Source organism: Arctopsyche grandis, chromosome 1 (assembly GCF_051622035.1).
Source record: "Arctopsyche grandis isolate Sample6627 chromosome 1, ASM5162203v2, whole genome shotgun sequence".
NCBI classification, from domain to species: Eukaryota; Metazoa; Arthropoda; class Insecta; order Trichoptera; family Hydropsychidae; genus Arctopsyche; species Arctopsyche grandis.
This window is the reverse complement of record NC_135355.1, coordinates 29,255,720-29,278,284: the sequence shown is the minus strand read 5'-3', so window position 1 is coordinate 29,278,284 and position 22,565 is coordinate 29,255,720.

Here is a 22,565-nt window from a genome sequence, read left to right as displayed (position 1 = left end):
ACAGATTTTTTAGAAATTTCTTGAGAATTATATATCAACACTCTAAAAATAATCATAACTTTAAACTGGTGGAACTTTATCGTTTTGACTAAAACAATTCATTTGAAAACCCCAATTAAATAATTAATAAACCTAAATATACAAATAATTATTTAAAACATCTACTTATTACAAATAAAAAAATGCATACATATTTTTAATTATGAATGCTTACATACATATATGAATGTAAGTTATTTATTTATAAATATAAATTATTTTTTAAACAACTTAAATCCTCGAAAATATAGATTGCATTTATCATGTGTTGTATTATTTTGTTATACATACATATAGAGATTAGTTACAACAAGCTGATATGAAGCTTGTAAAAATAAACGAAATTGCACGTAGGATGAATGTAAATATTTTCATTTCATATATGTATGTACACTTTGTAGATAATATTCCACGATAACCAAAGGTGAATTGATTTTAATATTCCAATTAGATTGTTATCAAATAAATTCTATTGAATAACAAGAAAACAACCAGATAATTTTGACTCTTCCCAATTAAACTAAAATGTTAACACAAACATCGTCAATCAAAAACACTTTCTATTAGGAAAGGCCATATCTACTGGTTATGTTGATTTAGCAAGAATACGTTATAATAAGCGAACGTTGTATGACATAATAATGAAATAAAATTAATTAATACATATATGGCGTGAAACGCAGTGAATATGAAGACCGCGATAAATACGAGTAGCCTCTGATTTTATCAGAAAAGGGTATTATGATCAATTATGAGGCGTTTCCGTTGAATTCGAACTCGGTATGGATCTTCAATGGGTGTGTTTGTTTGTTATCTTGTGCACGGTCGAGTTACGATCATACCACTTTTTGTACTCTACCACACGTACCGCTCCACAACTCCACATTTTCCCTCTCGACCATATGCACAATTTGTACTTCGTGCATTGTTACTAGATTACTGTTGTGTACTTTGAAACAGAATTTTTAAAACAACTACGAGCAAATTGGATTCCAACCAAGTATCAAAGAGCGTCGGCGAAATGGAATAACCATTCTCTATCCATCAGAATGGACGCTCATAAATATATCATATTACGCTTATGGTATCGGTTTTTTTAAAATACAGTGTAATACATGTACATTATCTGGAATAACACACGTGTCACATTAGTCAGCGAAGGACATGAATCTGAAAATCGAAAGTGAACATTGTCAAATGCGTTTTTCTTCCGCCTATTTGCGAGCTAAGATCGCGTGACAATTGACCGCCATAATCACTATCATCATCATCATTATCATCATATGACTTAAGCGATGCACAATGTACCGTGGAAAAAACACTTTCATCGCTCGAACATCACGCTTCTTCTGCATGTTTATTTTTTTTATATACTATTATTATTTTAGAACGTCTTATTTTTCTAAATCAATAAGCGGTCCACGGCTATTGTCCATTGTGAATCAGAACAACGATATTAATAAAAACGCTCGAGCGATATTGACGTGACAAGCACGGCTCTATTGTCTCAACTCGACTTAAACGAGACCCATCAAACGCATTTATTATAAGTACAGTACATGGTCATCTCAAAGAACTACCAAAACATACCTTCATGATATAGAAACATACCTTCATATATAGAATTCGTTTGTGTCAACTTGAGTTGTTATTGTTTTCTTCAGAAATTGACCTCATACACAGTGGCGTAACTACTATGTAGCGGGGGTAAGCAATGCTTACGGACACACGGAAATAGGGTGCCATAAATCGACAAAATAATCGTTTTGCGGAAATGCAGGTAGTGAAAAACTATTTCAGTTTTCTTGAACCTAGGAAAATTTTTAATATGTCGGAAAAAGATATTCCATACCATTGTTTGAATCTCAGAAAAAAATATCCAGAAGTTTTCTCAGATCAATTCGAATCTCAATTTACACATGTACTTTTATTAATAAAGAAAGATCTTTTTGAAACAATAATCATAAGGCAATTTTCAGAATTACTTATTACCGATTACAGTTGTTTGTAGAGTGATTTTTCAGAAGTATATACCGCATTCGTGTTATTTTTTACTCATCCGATAACTGTGGCTAGTGTAGAAAGAACATTCAATAAATTTAAAATAATTAAAGAATATAAAATAAATTCGATCGGTCAAACCAGACTCAATGAACTATCTTTGCTTACAATTGAGCACAACTAATTCATGGTTTTGCAAACAGTAAGGTTCGAAAGAAGAAATTTTAAAATAGGCGAGTTAAATTAAGAAAATTATATTATGTACCTATATATTAACAATAATTATATTAATACTGCGTTGCGAATCCAAAAATTTGGTGTTTCGATTTAAAAATTCGAGGGGGGGGGGCTTGATGATTTTTTGCTTACGGGCCCAAAATTCCTAGTTACGCTCATACATAAGATCTGTTTTGATAAATATCGAACGTATCAGAACTACGATACAAAGGCTCGACGATTATGATTATGTAAATATCAATTGGAATCATCTGATATCATCAAATATTATATGTACGTCAATATTTCAAACGTGCAACGAATTTCTCGTTGTAATTTGATTAAAAATACCATTGATGTCACCTGAATTATGAGCCATAATTCAGTCTCGGTGTACATATATACATATATTAAGGGTTGTAATACGGGTATATGTACCAGTCTACCGGTTTACCGGTAAATCGACAAAATTTAGCCATCGGTAAATCTTACCGTTAATTATTTTATCACGAATTAAGTGCATATACAGACATATTATTGCATTAAAATCGATGCGAATGATGTATTATAGATTAGATAGTTTGGAATTTGTTTATTTTCAGTGTTAAATGTCCAAAAATATGCATTCGTAAGAGTTGCTAATAACTGATGCAACAAAGACCAAACAAATTTACCAAATCCTAATTAATGCGATCAGACGGTTGTTTCATTTACTATCCAAACTTTCAAATGGTTCCAACTTTAAATAAATAAATATGATTGATTAAAACATAAAAATAAAAATGAAAAAAATATTATGAATGGACTTTATGTATTCATATGACGTTATTAAACTGACATTTCTTTGTAATTATTTATGATTTAATTTAAGCAAATGTTTTTAGGAAAAGTACCCACACACAGTTATTTAATCCATGAAATTTATATTTCATTTACCGGTAAAAACTGATATACCGGTAATGAGAAAAATTGTTTACCGGTAAATGAAATCTGACGGTAAATTGCAACCCCTAATACTTGGACAAATCTCGGATACATGTTTCGCTATTTGTATCAATACGTGTATACATACGGCTCTTTATTAAGGAGAATCATACAGGTAGTATATTTATAGTAGGTGCTAAAATGGTTCTGCATTTCTGTTTGAATGCGTGGGCTGATTTGATTATCACACTAAAAAGATAAGCTGTGAATGTTTTCATATTAGGTGAGAAATATTATAAAAATTACATATCTCAAAAACGTCAATCGTTTTCTGATATACATATGTATGTAGGTACATATGTACACACATATACATATTGTGGTAGTTCTACATATGTTGTGTGTAATAAAATGTCATTAAAATGTAATGAAAAGAAAAAAAGATTTTAATTAGCCGGTAAACTGAACGATTACAGCATGCATGAAAGTAAAAAGTTTATAAGAAGCGTGCATACTTCCGCGACCGGCCCGATATGTGTTAATAACACCAGTCACGTCAGATTACATACTCAATACAAACGCACACAACTGTTTTCTAGTAGTCGATCATATATTTATTTTTTTATTTCACTAACTTCATATTATAAATATTTCCACATTTGCCGCGGTCAACGTGCACGTCAATCGGGGTACAATTAAATATATTTTAAATGCGTGTATGAACATACGTAGTTGATCAATTGGTAGTGATTGATGACGCCGACATCGAATGGCGGCCATTGTTGTTGAGTTTGTAAGAAAGAAGTGATTTGATTTTTGCAATCGTCCGATGGATGGGCAGAATCGCCACGAATCGATGATGCAATACGTGTCACGTTCAAGGTGAACACACTCTCTTTTTTTTTGTACTTCATTTTTAATTTGTGGTTTCCATTTCATGAGAAATGCACTAGTTACTACTGATGGCTACCAAGCATGATCCGATTAAAAATGTCCGGTTTGTATGAACCTACTGAAATTTAAAGGAGCCTGTAAACGAGCATCTTTTTTCAGCAATGTAGCTCAGCAACCATACAGCAACTTTTTCAGCATGTGTCCCAGAAATGTGTGGCTCAATGATTGCCGGCAATTAATTGCTGATTTTTTATTGCCTAGATTTTGTGTTGCATTGTATGATCGGGCATCATGGACGATACCGGAGTCCTTGTGGTAGTTGCATATGTAATTTTATAAAATAATAAAAATAATAAGGCTACACCAGCAATAGTGTTGGGCAACATGGCTACATATATTAATATTACTCATCCCGTGTCATGACTAGAGGTAGGACCGGAAGCGCGCCGTCTATTGTTCCATTATTGTAAATGCTTTGTAAAAAAGTTCGGCAAACCTTTAACAATGCATTTACAACATGTGAACAATGAACAGCGCGCTCTGGGTCCGCTCTTTAGTCATGACTAGAGATCGGCGGCTAGGATTATTTTCAGCACAAAAAATGTTTCACTGTTGTCCTACTAAGTGAAAGACAACATTTTATTTTGCTCTCTTGCTTTGTAGGACAATATTGAACCATTTTGTGTGGGCAAAAGAAACTTGTCCGCTAATATCTGGTCATGACCAGACTTAGGCTAGCGCAGTCACACAAAAAATGGTTATTTTTTTAGAAAAATCAGGCTTTTTTTTGCTGTCATGCTTTCAACACTAATGGAGCAATCTATAGTTATTTGAAAAATAAGCCGTGTGTAGCTGCTTTAAATAATGACAAAAACTCCACAGACATATAGTTCAACGACAAAAGTTCCAGCCGACTAAAGCTCCAAAAGACCATTGCTCCACACGCCATGAGATCCAACGACGTAACGGAATCTTCAAAAATGATTATTTTAAGAAAGAACGTTCAGGAAATCGAAAATGCCTGGCAACACCGCCACATGTCCATATTGCTAGCAATACATTGCGTGAAAATGTTGCTCTTTAACAGGCCAATTTAAGGATACTCGTGTGAAACAGGCTTAACATATGGATTACTTCAAAGTCTTCTTGAGTGAAAACGGTGATTTGAAATTATATTATTACATCAAGATTCGTAAAATTAATGCAATTCTGAGCGGTACATTTCAAAGGAATGATAACTCTGAACAAATTCCTTGTGGTTTTGATCAATTTTGGTTGTTTATGGTGGTTTTCTTTTTTCATTTGTCAATTACAGTTTTTAAATAAACTACCCACAAAATTCATACATAATATTTGCGTACATAAGAATATATATATATATATATATATATATATATATATATATATATATATATATATATATATATATATATATATATATATGCATAATTTCAAATTATGGTTTAAAGAAAGCAATTAATTCATAATAAATTGTAAAGTGATAATTTTAAAATTATTTGATGTTATACATACATATATACAAATGTAGTTTTGGAATTTTGTTAATATATTGTAGTTCCAGAACGTTTTGTTATGTCCTTACTTTTTCCAAATGGATATTTTTTCTAAATTGAACTACATTTACCCCGATTAATTAATTTGACTTTCTAGTCACATATTCCGATATGATACACTCATCGAGTTATCATATCGGAAGTGTATCATATCGGAAGATGTGACTAGAAAGTCAAATTAATTCTGATATAAATCATACATTCATCGGAGTTATAATGATTTATATCAGAATGTTCCTGGTATGTGGTCGTGAATCTTGATTTGGTTCGACCCATGCTTAAATAACGAATAGTACATAGTATACATATGAAGTAGATTGATTGCATTCACTTATTAGGGACAGGTTACGAGTTCGACAAGTTGCCATAATTGAGAATGACACGTGTGGTGTGTTGTCTGCAATTGAGTAATTATCAAGTGGCGTCACGTTACACTCGCCAATTCCGCTTTCTTGCGTGAGTGCTTTTTCTACGCGATCTCTACAATTTGTCGATTCCTGATTCCATCGGTATCATCCCCGACAAATTCCATCACGCTACACAGACAATATAGTATTAATTTATATACGTATATTGTATTACAATATACTATGTATGTACATACATAAATCGCATGCACGACACTCCTGGTTAACATATTTTATATTTTTGTCGGCGATTGCAAATGAGCAACTTCGGCGGTTTCAAAAAGACCGAAATCTCTTTCGGCTTGTCCTGATATATGACACCCCTAATAAAAATTGACATTTCCACTCATTTTCGAGCGTTTATTACTTCGGCCTATTTCTGAAGTAGGATAGTAGGGATGGCAATTTGAGAAAATTACCATGGGTCATAAAATGATGTGAGGAACGCAATAATCCCTCATTTCTTTGTTTGTGAAAAGCTGTCCTGTCGAAAGAAAGCCGACTAGGTTGCACGTGCAGCTAAAATGGAAGAACACAATAAATACAACATCTGTGTCCTGTAGCTGTCTTCCCAGCATGCTAATAAATAGCTAATAGAAGAATTTTCAAATCATGTCTAGATCCCTTCAATCCAACGCACTCGATCATTTTTTTGTTACTTTTTGACAATTACAATTTGTTTTTTACCAATTCAATGATAAATGCATATCGAACGAATATAAAGCTCGGTCCGAAAATCTCAATCCCAACCTTTCCATTATTTTCCTGAATATTATTTTTTTTTTGCATTTCCTTTTTAAGGGTATTTTACATAAAATTAGAATTCCCCGTTGACTTGACTGCAAATTAGTTTTCAATCCAAGCATCATTCGTTGGCAAAATCCATCTATCAATACCCATATTTTTCAAACATCAAAATTGGTTATTAATTGACATACCTTAAGACGGATCAAGTATGGGAATGTGAAATTTCAGCGAGCGGATAATTTTGAGAAGACCCCATATTCACTTCCACATTTTAACGATTTTAATATTAAACTTTCGATTTGTTACTGTGGGGATATCTGAAAGAGCAGGTATGATTGTATGTTCTCATTGAGCAGCTCAGAGAAAATTTATACGGAAATTCAAACCTCAAAGGGCCTCAAAAATTAACTAACGTTGCAGTCGAAAGAATTCGTTTTGGGAGACGGTAACGATAAATGGACCTAATTCAAAATATGTCATATTTTATGACTAGTGAAATACATCTAACTTATTTTTCCAAAATACTACACCCCCTTTGAAATAATTCTGCAAATATGAATAGAGACTTCTACAAGAAAATCACATATGTACGTATATGCAGTCACTTCCATACTTACATGTGTCCTTATTATTTTACGTATACATATTTGAAAGGTCGGTCCTTTTTGAACTGCTCTAAAATCCCCGTCATCAATTGTCGTTTTTGCAATTAAAGGTTTGATGTTATCGACGATATAATCCTAGAAGGGTTTCTTGCCGTGGATAATCCGAAACAGTTGTGGTACAGCCGTGAGACCGTGGTTCACGAGCGATGACTTTCATATATTCGATAGTCGGATGCGACCTTCCGACAATTTGGAACCGAAATAGAAAAGTTGGATATTTTGGTGCGTTTTGTTGTGGCATCGTACTCGGAAATAGAAGTCAATCTGGTGAGAGGCCAACAACGTTGACCGTGCGTAAACAACGCCGGTCAACGCACGTCGAAGGTTAATGTGAACTCTACAACTACAGAAGGACACGGAATAAAAGTACCTGCTATTTTGTGAATTAAATCAATTATTTCAGATTTCGAATATATTCTTAAACGAGTTTTTTTACATGAGCAGTCGGACGTGTTTGGCCTTCTGAGAAGTTATCCGCGTGGGTACAAGACCGTGATGATCCATCCTGCAACAAAACAATATGAAATGATACATCGTTTATTTATATATACGTAAATATTTCGTTAATTAATCATTAAGTACAAAAGAATTTTACTTTTTTGATTTATAATATTTTTGATAAAATATGCACATGCATTGTTATAAATTATAACAATGCATGTGCATATAACTTATAATATCGTTGGTCTTCTACATACATATGTACATATGTAGATATATGAATAACAGAAAAAAAAAATTGAATGGTTTATTGGTCTGTTCTTCATATATGGGGGCGATTTGTGCCACTAAGAAGCTTGTAAAAGATCATTTTTTTATTTTTATTTCATTAAAAATCTATTATTAATTTCATCGAAAAGCTTCATCAAAATGAAACGATACATTACATACATATTAGAAAAAGGATCAAATTGAGCGATTTATTGAGTAGTTTTTATTATCCGGGATGTGGATATTTAATTGATTATTCAGTAATGACTAGAGGTAGGATAGCCAAGGGGCCGCTCATTGTTCCATTGCTGTAAATCCTTTGTAAAAAGGGTTCGGCAAACCTTTAACAATGCATTTATAACATTTGAACAATACGCGGCACCTTCTGGGTCCGGGCTTTAGTAATGACCCAACTGTAATCATAAAAAAATTAAGACAGGTATAAAAATTGAATCTTCTCACATACCTATTCATACAACTTACTCTTCTACGAATTCCATTCCTGAATAAGTCAAAATAAATATTTGTAAAATTACATGCATATAAACTTCGTATTAGAGTAAATTCTGAATATTGTATAAAGTCATAATAAATTCCTAAAAGTGATGCGATCTTGTACATTTTGTATATGGAATAATCGTAGATGCCGAAAATCGAATCTTTGAAAAAATATTTATAATAAATAAAAAGTGTAAAACCGGTCTAACGAATCTTATTGCATGACTACGAAAACGAGTCCCCATACAACATAAAAAATTGTGTAAATAAAAAATGTGTTGGCTGGTGAGTGGCAGAGATTGTCCTTTTCCGAGAATGATGGACGTTTTTCTAGGATCATTATCTGCGACGAACACTTGGCCACCAAATGGGCACCATTACCATTAGAAATTCTGACCTGGACCTGGGGTTTGAGACCCTTTCCAGTGATTTACAAGTCTTCCCTCCTGCAGTCGCGCTATCATAGATAAAATAATCTCTACAATGTCATCTTCAACCTTTTTCTACAAAATTCTAAATTGAAAGCGATGTGATAGCTAGTCACCGGAGCCTGAGGGGGCCGTGTATTGTTCAAAGGTTGTAAATGCATTGTTAAAGGTTTGCCGAACAATGGATAGCACTGTGACTATCCTACCTCTAGTGATAGCACTAAGAATGCCAGCGATTTGATCAATGAATCAATGTGTTGTTTACCATTTACGTCCAAAGTCAACAAACGTTGAATTCATGTCGTAAAACGTTCACTACCTTTCATTCTTGAACTTATCCTTGATTGTAAATGGTCGAGTTCAACAATCTCCTTGCCGTAAAAAACGAATGCGATATATTTCAATGTTAAAAATAAGATTCCAAAATACTTTCTTTAAATTTGACTAAAATGTAAACGATAACCGAAGCTCTGCTACCCCTGAAAATATCGACACATTTTTTTTCTCGCATTTGCCCTTCGTATGCATTCAAACGTTTCTATTCATTTGTTTGCAAAGCCGAAAAAAATGTACAGTTACTACGATTTAACCATTTATTTTCAAGTGTACACGTGGAATAATTGCGACGTCATTTGTTGTGAACATCCAGAAAAAATATTTTCAATTAAAAAAAACCGTAGTTTAGCAGTTTTTTTGTAAAAAAATAAAGAACAAATTTAACACAACATATCAATATTGTGTTTTAAATAATTGGACGTAATTCTGCAAAAACCATTTATTAAAATAATATTAATACGTGAATCTTTTTTATAATATAAAATGTAAAACAAAATTATGAATTTAATAATGATAGATAAAAGTACATTATGTATTACTATAGCCGTCGACATATTTACATGGTATTACCAAATTTAAAATTCTAAACAAATATATTATGTACACAAATTTTACTTCCATGTACAAAGTATGTTTGCTTTATACATATAAGTAAATATATTATGTACATAACACAGACTTCGATTGACTATCCATATATGTATTGTAATTATAATCGATTTCAAAATTAATTGTATTATACATCACAAAAAGTCCATAGAAACACATATTCCATACTTTATTTTATGTCTCATTTTAATTAAAACGGTCAAAAATCTCGCAGGGTATTTTCTTTCAAAGGATTTTTTTGCTTACAAAGAGAAACAAGGGATAATGTATCCGGAATATAACTGGATATCATTTTATAGCTCATAATATAACCATAACAATTATTTTCTTTGAGATGCCGCTTTAAAAAATATCCCTATGATATATTCTGCGTTAAAATGTTCATAAACACGCCGAAATGTCAATCTTTATTAAGGGTGTCATATATTAGGACAAGCTGAAAGAATTTCGCTCCTTTTGAAATGCCAGATGCTTTTATTTTAAAATCGTTGAATCTGTCGAAGTCATTTACAAACATGAAATACGATTTAAGCACTACGAGTGTGTGAATGTTAAATGAAATTTTGTCCATCGAAAGCGAATTTATTACTATTTATTGTATTGTATAAATACATAATTGAAATTATTATATATGTAGTATATGGTGTAAAATCATAAATTAGTGCCGTACAGAGGATATAATATTTTTTGGGAACTGATGAATCATTGATGATGTCGATTCATTGAAAAATATGCGTTACAATATCATGAAACACTTTCTTTGTATTAAAAAAATACAGCAAAGATTCGAATAGTTTTTTCAAACTATACTATTTTTTTTATAATATTATTTTTATATCAAATATATGTATGCGTTGACTGGCATCAAAATCTTATCATTTTTTTATGTAACCAGTTTCATATAGAAAAAAATTGGTTTTCATTTTAATCCATACTTCTAACAGCAACAAATTATAAATATGAAAACTGCCATTAAATAGTTTTTGATCATATGGATTCAGTTCATATTAGTAATTAGGACTGAATTTATTAAATCGTTAATAAGTTCTTAACAACTCATGGTAATGATCTATTTATAAGTGGTAATTAGCCAACAAAAAATTGCAATAACAATAACCGGATCGAAATCCATAGCAAAAAATTCAGATGTCACCAAACTCATGACTTTATCTTTGTATTTGGGGAATATAAGATGTATACAAAACAAAATTTGATAGTGACGCAAATATACACGTTCACACTTACTGAAACTCATACATAAAAGTTCTACTTTCGGTTGTCGCAGAAGCATAAAATATCACTTCTTGATAAAAATAATTTAAAAGTTCAAAATAAAATAATGAAATATTGTTTTAAAATAAATTACTACTTCCGGGTCATGATTTTTAGACAAAACCTTATTAAGTGAGACATAAATAATGCAAATATAAATTTTCAGCTCTATACGTTCAGTAGTGTGGAAAAAATAGTGGTCACAATACATTTTTAACTATTTTTTTTATTTTCATCACATTGATACATATTCATGCAGATTATACTTGATTTTTTTCGTGACGAGCACACATATTTAAACTGTGGAAAAAAGTAGAAGAAGAGTAAACTGCCAGTTCCGGTCAACGGAACTTTAATATATTTTATATATTACTTGGTATTAGCCCTACAGTGCATGATTTTAATACCAAGTAAGTTTAATACCATTTTATCGCCTCAGTGCAATGGATTCGTGGAACTTGACATTGGAACTCCTCGCTTTAGAAATTGTATTTTACGAAAAAGAACTTATTATTTTTAAAATAAAAATAAAGTTTATGTATGACGATAAACTTACCTTTTTTTAATTTATTTGGACCCCACTCATTTTAATTATTTTGAATTCACACTGTTTTCTATCATTTAAAACTATTCGAATAGTTAATGAAGTAGAATAATTGGAGACTCTAGTGACCATTGATCAGTGATTGTACATATGTAGACTCAACATTATATTTTCAAAAGTTAAACCGAAATTGTAAACAACCAGCTATAAATAATATAAAGATATATTTACTTGATAATCCTCTATACCTAACAATTTATTACAATTAATTGATGTGGGTGAGACAAAGTGAACGGCCCGTGACAAACGACGGTAGACAGCAAACGACAAGAATACCCTTAAATGTGTGTATATGTGTATTTTCTTGTGGGGAAAGTGCATGCACAGATGCATAATTATGTATGTGCGTTGTGGTTATATCAATGGGTATGCTCGATTAATTGAGCTGAAATCAGAAACTTTCTCTATATTCAACTTAAAACATGTGTATACCACCAACTCTACAAATAAATCCTTTGTTTAAACTTGAACGTGTGTATATTTAGCGCGTGTCACTTCGAAACAGTTATACGGGAGCGATTATTGTAACCTGCCGTTATATTATGGAAATGGTTGTAGATAAATAGAGTGCAAGTTCGTGATACTTAAAATCGATGGAAATGAAAAACTCGTCGAGAGAATCACACAGCAAAACTATTGAATTTCATATTCTGTGTTGGGAGTAGAATCTCGTAAAAGTGGACTCGTTTCTCTGAATTCCGAGAAATACTTCCATATAATGGTACAAATTTGTGTCTGCTTTCTTCTTTTGTTCGTTTGAGATTTGAAGGTTGGGTCATCTGGTCGACCCGATTGCCCAACTCGGGAGCTGCTTGGGTCTTCTCATTAGCATACGTTTTGTCAACTTGGTCACTGGATTTTTTTTTAATATAGTATAATATTAGTGTCACGTTTCACAATTGCGTCTTCGGCTTGTGACATATGACGGGCACGTGACTCTAATATTCGTCCCCACGTATCAATGCTTCGACAAATACGTAGGTACGTGTGCATTGGTTATTTTATACAATATCTGGTATGTGCGTGAGGGTAGATAGATAGGTAGCTAGGCCTCATATCTCTTTTTTGAGCGTTGGATTCTTGACTTTTTGATTCGTAGACTGGTAATATGTACATATATGTATATTTTTTAATAATTTTTAGAATTGATACTCCAAAGAAGAATCAAATAAGTATGTATGTACGTAGGTTTAATATAACTTTTGACGATTGATCATGGATTTTACAATAGACAAATTTTGTAATTGATGAGTTTTACCATAAATTTGTCAGAATATCTAAGAAGGAAATGCAAAAAAATAATACCCAGCCTTCGAAAGTTGAAGTAGATCGTTATCATAACACCTGGTGTACATACATATAAAAAGGTTCGGATTTAAATTTTCCTTACTCGGCCAGTTTATATATTATGCATTATCGTTGCTTTGGGTGAACTCAAATTAGAAATTTAAAATGAACGAAAAAAAAGCTGTTAAGTGAATAGGATAATTTTGTCCCATTTCTGCTGCACGTGCAACATTCGTCGGCTTGCCTTTTTTTTAGCCTTTTCTAAACAACGAAATGAGGGATATTGCCTTCCATAATTTTAAGACCCGTGGCATTTTTCTCTGTTTGCCTTCTCTTCTATCCAGCTTAAAAAAAAACGCCGAAGTGATTAACGTTCGTAAACGAGTGGAAATGTCAAAATTTTATTAGAGGTGTCATATATCAGGACGAGCCGAAAGATACTTCATTCTTTGAACCACCGAATTTACAAGAAACTATCGTCCGTATTGTAATTTCTAATTGCATCCATTTAATTAACTATGCCCATTTTATTTCATAAAGAGATGTATGAAATTAGGATTTGGACTCATGAATGCCGTTTTTAAATAAAAAATGCCACTTTGTCTGAAGGAAAAGATCTTCGGTGAATGTGTTTTGCCAGTGATGACGTTTGGATGTGAAACTTGGTAATTGAACGCCATAATGTTACATAGAGTCACATGCACTCAAAGAAGTATGGAACGTTCCGTGCTCGGTATAACGAGGAGAGATAGGAAAAGGAATGCATGGTTGAGAAGTATGAGTAGTGGATGTAGTGAAGAGAGTGAAGAGATTGAAATGACAATGTACGTGTTACGTAGCTAGTACATAGAAGTGCTGGAATGGTATGTACATATGTGTATATGTACAACAATTAGTCACTAATTTATTTATTTACAAATAAATAAATAAATATTTTTTTTTACATTTGAAATCTGAGTTGAGATGAAAAAAGTTAGCCAAAATTAGCTAAAAAGCTAAAAAAAACATTAGCTAAAAAGTAAAAATGATAAACATTATTTGGACGAGAAAATACTTTTTTTCTAATATTTACAATGGGGCCAGCCTGTTCTTCTTGTATCCTGCTCACGCACATTGAGTAAGGCTGTACGACAAAAAGAGAGAGAGGCTATGCCCCAAGCCAACACCTATGGCCAAATTTGTACATACATATGTACTTTACACAAATTTATAACCAGAGATCGGCGGCCAGGATTCTTTTATGCACTAAAAAGGTTCACTATTGTTCTACAAAGCAAGAGACCAAAAAAAAAGGTTCACAATAGTGAACCATTTTTGTGCATTAAAGAATCGTGGCCACCGATTTCTGTTTATAACACTATTTTTTTAAATTTGAAATTATATTCAAATATTGGTGACAAATGAGGATAGGTCGCCCATTAGTTTGGAATCGTTTCAACAATGAAATCAGGTTGGCAAACTCTGATAAGAAACGATTGACCCGGAGTCACATACGTACGTATGTATATCCAAAATCTGGCCAGAGCAACACCAGGCTAGGGATTGAACCCATGACCCCTCAATTGATAGCATTATACGCTATTATACTGGTTTTAAAATTTAAGAGATTTTTTGTCATTAAATTGCAATTGCGAAAAATCCCATGTTTACCCCCATCATTTAGCCAAATTGACAGAGGAACAGCACGCGTGGCACACTTAACTCTCAATTGCTACTATAATGGGGGTCACACGACCCCCGTGACCCATACGATTCCATCCCCCATCCGGGTGTCACGTGACCCTCATGCAAAAATATCCATACAGACGAATACATATTACCCAACAAACCCCCCATACAAACAAACCCCATTTGATTGGTATTTAAATTCGCCACCCATTCCTTTCACAAGTCGACTTTTAAATATTCAATAGGCAGATAATGGCTGTGGTACCTAAGTGTATGTATTAGATGTAAGTAATTGAGATGGTACTTTCTCCGTTTGATTTTGGTCCGTCGACCGCTAGATGCTCTAATCGGGCATTACGTCAAGTGAAAAATTACACCACACTCGGTAATTTCACAATTTGTGTGATGATGCACAATCATTTCGATTTCATTTTCCATCAAAATGTAACATGTACATACTTACATATACGAGTGTGCATGTGTTTAAAATGATAACTCAATTGATGGAACATATATGAGTTAACTGAAAGATCTAGGTCCAATCATGACAAGATTGCTTTTGCGCTTCGACTTGGATGATCGCTATTGTATAAATTGACAAAATTATTCAATTTCGTCTTTTAATTTATGATATCTTTCATAACAAATAAAGACCATATTTAATTATTTATCGCAAGCAAAATGATTTGTATTCGAATAACGAATAGTTAATTCGAATATTCGAATACAAATTGTAATCGAATATCCAACACTAAACTTACAATGTATTGAAAATTACCCTTCCCAAAATAATAAATTGTAGATTATAGAAATTTTACGTTTGCGGTTATAGTTTTAATTTGACGTAAAACCGATTTGTTCGTTCATTTATACATATGAGTAATATGGATATAACACAATACTAAATTTGTTTATAGTCTGAATATACATATTATGTAACACTAAATATTATGAATAATTTAATCAAGATTTATGATGTGGTTTGTTATTGAATGAGTTCTTCGATTCTTGATATTTGATTCTATGTACATGACTGATTTCGAAAATTGACACAAGCAATCCTCATTAAGAGGGCTGGATACCAGTGCCTTGCCCATACAAACGTATTACACTTCTCTCTTCCTCAATTATTGCACTAGAGAAATTATTTTTTAATATGCTATGGATAGCTACCAAAGACATGTTTCTGTGGTTTTATTTTTTTAATTAGTTATTTTTTATAGGAGCTAGGAGCCGCCAAACATCTATAAAATCGCCTCTTTTTACACCCACGAAAAGAGTCCAGCGTGCTTAATTAACGGTTGATTTAAAAAAAAAAGACGAGCACACAAACATAGAAAATATCTTTCTCATACCGATGATGATTTTTTTTTTAAATTGGTCCAGTTTCGGAGGAGAAAACTTGAGAATACGAAACCTCGATTTTGTCGATTTAAAATACATATTATCTGGTCGAAGCGCAACTGTCGCATTCAATCAATATATATATTGATATATATTGTCGCATTCACTCAATATATGTATATATGGAAGAAAGGAACGGCATCAAAATTAAGGTTTCGGGTATACAGCCCTCTTAATAATAAGGATTGCTTTTGTCAATTTATCGAAATCAGTCACTGCAAATAAGTTATTATAAAAAGTGTTCGATATAATAATTTCAAAATGTCCTTGTAAATTGTTTTTTTTTTAATCGATGAAAATAACTAGGAAAACAGGCGACAACAATCAATAAAAATAGATCGACAGTAATTAAATTAAGCATTTTTTGCAGTGATCGCTAACCAGTTCTAAACTTGGAGACTGTTATCATATGAAACCGGTCCAAATTAATTCAAATTAACATACATACGTTTTTTTGTGTTTGTAAGTAGTCGGTAAGTAACCATTATTAGTGAATAAGTAGTCACATTCAATTTAGTATAAAATTATATATATTCATAGGCGCCGAGAGAAAACTCAGACCCGGAGAAGATTTAGTGACCACAGAACAAGAGTGATCAATAAGAGGTATGTAAAAATAACATAGATCTGGAGTAACCAATTTTTTGAGTTGCTCCGCTCCAACTCCGCTCCGACACCTCAGTACTTGCTCCAACTCCGCTTCGTGCTCCGAATAGTTTTAATAGGAATCATATTATTTATCATCTTTATTTATTAATTTTATAAAATTATGATAAAAAATTATAAAATTTTATTTATAGAAATATTATTATAAAATATTTAATATTTAATATATATAACGAAAATATTCGATTCGATTCGATAATTCGATTTTCGATCTTTGCCTTCCGATATTTGCGTTTTCGGTAATTTCACATTCCGGCTCGTGAGATAGACCCACATATACATATTACATACATATGCACTGTAAATCACAGAAATGCCTAAATATAAGGCATTTCAATGTTATGCGTTAATACCAATTTTGACATTAACTATTTAGAAATTCAAAAGATATATTTTTAAAATCGGCTTTTCCGCTTTCGAGGCAGTTTCTTACGGCCGTTGTTTTTGTGAATTTCGTTGAAGGGAAATTTGAATGTGTACATTTTGCGCACGATCAGCGCTGCGGAATGGAAAGTGATTCGAGTGCACAAAAAAAGTTAAAAGAGAATAAAACGGCGAAAAGAGTATTGTTTCAAAAAGTGAAAATCGATCTCGGGCTCCCTGGCTGCACAGGAGTTTGTGGCCATAATCCCTTCTGACTGGCTGCAATCCCAAAACGCAATAAATCGATGCATATTACAAATTCTCATCCATCTCATCCCACACATTTTTCTGATTTCATCCACCCATCTCCCCTGCGGTCTTCCTTGTAACCTTTTTACATTATCTCGAGTACCCTTCGGGCACTTCCTAGCGACGTGACCGGCCCATTGCTATTTCAAATTATTTACCCTCACCATTAGATCTACACCTTTATAATTAGTCACCGGAGCCTGAGGGGGCCGTGTATTGTTCAAAGGTTGTAAATGCATTGTTAAAGGTTTGCCGAACAATGGATAGCACTGTGACTATCCTACCTCTATTTATAATACTTCTTACCCACGTATTCCGTTTTTTTTTATTTCTCCTCGTATTATCAGCAGAGATCGGTGGACAAGTTGCTTTTCCCCACAAAAAAATGGTACTATTGTCCTACAAAGCAAGATAGCAAAAAAAAGGTTGACAATAGTACCATTTTTTGTGGGCAAAAGCAATTTGTCCGCCGATTTCTGATAATCAGACTTAGGCAGCGAGGATGCTGCCATAAAATAGCAATAGACCTCTCTATTGCGAAAGCAGGAGAGCAAAAATATGGTTGACAATAATGAAACATTTTTTTAGCCGGCCAGAATCGTATCTGCCGGTTTCTGATTATAATACATATATTGCAATTATCTTCCTGCTATTTAGGTTTCCTAATCTCATTTACATATAAATATGTATATGTTATTCTAAAATGAAATTTCTCAATTTGTTACACACCATAGCATTGAATTTGACAAAAAAAATGGGCAGATTTGTCAGATTTTGCAAATATCCTTGGATTGGCATATGCCGTCGACATTGGATGATGCACTTTACATATATTTAATATATCATTTGTAAATACTACAAGTATGTATATAACATGTACACTAATAAATATGTGATGTGTATGTACATCACAGTTTAGTACAAATATGTGATTGAATTTGCCCTTGGGTAAACACACAAATCATGCGACTAGCAACTATAATATTTATATTTTGACACACATCATTTTTCATGTTTCATATTCAATGATTTAATGGTAATTCTATAGTCACTTGCGAATAAATCGGAGTTAGAGTCGCTCGACTTTAAACGACTCCGATTCCCACTCCAGTCGAAAGACACGACTCCTTGATCGTATCCGAATCCTCACCTCTGGTTATGGAATAAAATGGCAAATTCAGTAAAACTTTTTACTTCAACTGGCCTTTTTTCTGTATCATTAACGAGATATGATGTTTATGCAAATATAAAAAACCCTATATGCGTTCACTCAATCGTTTTAGCGATAATTATTGGGGTTGTTACGCCACTATCTCCTCCATCTGCCCCCAGGCAGGGGTGACTATGAGTCGTCACCCTCTACCGTGTCAATTGGCCGCCCATGCGGGTCATCCTCACTCTCATTATCCAATTGTTGAAAAGTACACAAATACGGAATATATGGGTACTCGTCACCGTTCGCGCCATCTTCATCATCACACAGATGGATAATTTTGATGTTCGATGAAGTCACCACTGTAGTAGTTGCGCAACCGCTCGCCAAAACTTTCTTTCGAGCGAATTGAAATTGCGCTCTCATTAAAACGCTAGCCCCCTCCCCCCTAATTGCAATGCAATTCATACGTAGAAGTATTGTCTTTATTGTGTTTCGTGATATTATACATATATTTATAATGGTTGTAATTTCACGTGTAACAAATAATAATAATAAAAAATAAAACATCGAGCATATGTAGACTGAATGCATTTTACTTGTCTCGTCCTTTAAAAAATAAACTTTCGGTTTTTCCCATTTTTCGAAAAGGTAGCTTCGTTTTTAGCTTACAGCTTTTTTATGCCGGTTCGGAATTTCCAAGTATATGTATGTATGTCCGTTTTTACCAATTACTAAAAAAATTGTTATTAATCCTTTCTGTCATCCGGTGCGTAAAAGATCATGAACGTTATTGGAATTCCCAAGACCTCAAGTAGTCTATAATAATTCAATTATTTTTGATTTTGATATTTTGATTTTGACAGATTTTGCCAATGGCTAGAAATGTTATTTTCACATTGATATCATTTCATATTATGTTTATATCACCGTTAATTGATACATTAATGTTGGTACACAATAAATGTATTAATACATTTATTGTATATCAAATCATATTGAGACTCTGATGTCAGTAATAAAAAGTGAATTGCCAAAATTTAGAAACATTCAAATAAGCTGGTGGTTGAATTACTAATTCTTGAAAAGATTTAGTCGAATATGTGCATACCAGACTCTAACAACGGAATAAAATACGGATGAAGGTATACAATTAAGGCAATATACTTGACTAGTGTTGAGCCCGTTGATTTCAACGGGTGGTTCCGAAAAGGAATTGAAACTCGAATAAAAATAAAGTTGAAGATGTTGAATCGACTGGTTTCGGAAAGAAATTGATGCACGAATTAAAAATTACGAATGACAAATTACGAAGTGATTACGAATTACGAATTACGTTTTGTGCATCGTCCGGCACCCCGGGGCCTTCGCCCCCAGCGCCGCAGCCGCCCCCAGCGCCGCAGACGCCTCCGGCGCCCCCAGCGCCCCCAGCGTCCCGGAATCCTCCGGCACCCCGGGGCCTTCGCCCCCGGCGCCTCCGACGCTCCGGGGCCTTCGCCCCTAGCGCCGCAGCCGACCCCAGCGCCGCAGACGCCTCCGGCGCCCCCAGCGCCCCCAGCGTCCAGGAATCCTCCGGCACCCCGGGGCCTTCGCCCCTAGCGCCGCATACGCCTCCGGCGCCCCCAGCGTCCCCAGCGTCCCGGAATCCTCCGGCACCCCGGGGCCTTCGCCCCCAGCGTCGCCGACGCCTCCGGCGCCCCCAGCGTCCCCGATGCCTTCAGCACCCCGGGGCCTTCACCCCCGGTGCCCCTGGCGCCCCGGGGCCTTCGCCCCCAGCACTCCGGACGCGAAACAAGGCAAGTCTGAATATTTATACATAAATATAGCCAATATACGTAGGTAGTCGTCGTATAGTCAATATAGGTAGTAAAACATAACCACACAACAAATTTTTGCTTCTCTACTTGCATTTGAAACGATTGATAAGTCTGAATATAAATTGTGAAATATTCCGTACAACGTTCGGCAAGGACGAGTTCGATTCCGTATCCAGTCCCACCCATAAATCAAAGAAAGCCAAATCGATACAAATACTATTCCCTACCGAGATAACGCGCGATCGCAACTTGCATCAGACAGCGGATTCTGGCGCGGATTTGTCCTCGAGCGGTTTTTGCTGGCACGGTTATGTCGTCGCGCGGTTATGTCGGGCGCTTAATGGCTGGACACCTATAAACATGCAAGTATGCAACATTATCAAATTGGCGACATGCATTTGTGATGACTAGAGGTAGGACCTGAAGCGTGCTTTTTCCAGGAATCAGAGCAAACTACAAAGTTAGAGAGCATAAAAAAAAAGTTCATCATAAAAATGAACAAAGCACGGCGAACAATGAACAATGAAACAATGAACAAAGTTGGTCTGCTCTTTAGTGATGACCAGATACCGGTGTTGAATGGATGCTTTTCAAATAACAATAGACCCCTCCGTTAGTGCTTAAAGTAAGAGAGAAAACAACATTGGTTTTTATAAGAAATTGACAATAGTGAACCAATTTTTATGCGAAAAGCATCCATCGAAAGCCGATATTTGTTGATGGATGAACTTAGAATTTACGGGAATTAACGCATGATGTACGAAATATACATAATATATCAACGTATGAACGACGCAAGCAACTGACGAATACGCTAGAACCGGACAGATTTAGTGAGATTTTAATGTACGACCAGAGAGTCTAATATTTGCATTATTTATGTATAATAAATTTACTATTAGCTGGTGGAATACGACGTAGTATTTTTTGTAGAATAATATTGAAATGTTGGGTGTGCACACAGGCAATGATTGTGCAACGCACAATCAAAGTTCAATCAAGATCAAATGTCAAACGCAGCCTGAACTGCGAAAGTGAAAGCCTTGAATAAACTTTTTCGCGTTTGGAGATGCGGACATAAAACTTCCTGTTCTTATCGACCTTGGGTGGTGTGCAAAGTTTTGCATGTGCTTTGCGGAAGAGTGATTGTATGTAGACAGTTATGATTTCAGTATGCAAGGTCCAGATCAGCAGCGGTAGGAATGCTGGACAAGTAGCCGTGGCTTTTTACTATGTTGATTGTTGCTGCCATGGGGAAAGGTGTGGCTGCTTGGAATGACATTCCCGTGGAATCCCATAGTCAGTGCCAAGTGAGTGCAGGCGGCCGTGACAGTAGGATTTCACGGACGGCGGAGGTCGCCACCTTGCAGCGTTTCCACTTTTTTGCCATCATCATCATGATGGCGGCGATGGTGGTGGTGGTGGGTCTTGAGGAACTTTCTCGCGTTGGCCAACAATCGCAACAACAATTAGCGCAACGAAAGTGAAACAGCGCGCGTGCATGTTACGGAATGGAACACAACCGTTACACAACCACTACCTCATCCGTTTACTGTTCCGTTGCCCACTACTTACCTACACTTTTACACTACTTGCACATGTCATACTCATCTCAGTGGCGAGATCATGACGATGATAGCAAAAAATGATGCTTTCAATTCACTAATAGGCTCATTGTGTCAACCATAGGCAGCGTGAAGAATCATTTCCCCGTTTCTTATAATTACGACTTACAACTTACGCATTAACAGATGAACAATGTGGTCGAGTTTTAGTGCAAATTTTACAATACAAAAATAATACTATGACCATTGAAAAAATATATGTATGTATGTATGTAATAGCTCAATTCCGTCTCGATTGTTTATTCGTTATTTGGTTTGTTTGTCGTATTGTCATTACTAGAGTACGGACCCAAAACGCGCCGCTCATTGTTCAATTGTTGTAAATGCTTTGTAAAAAGGTTCGGCAAA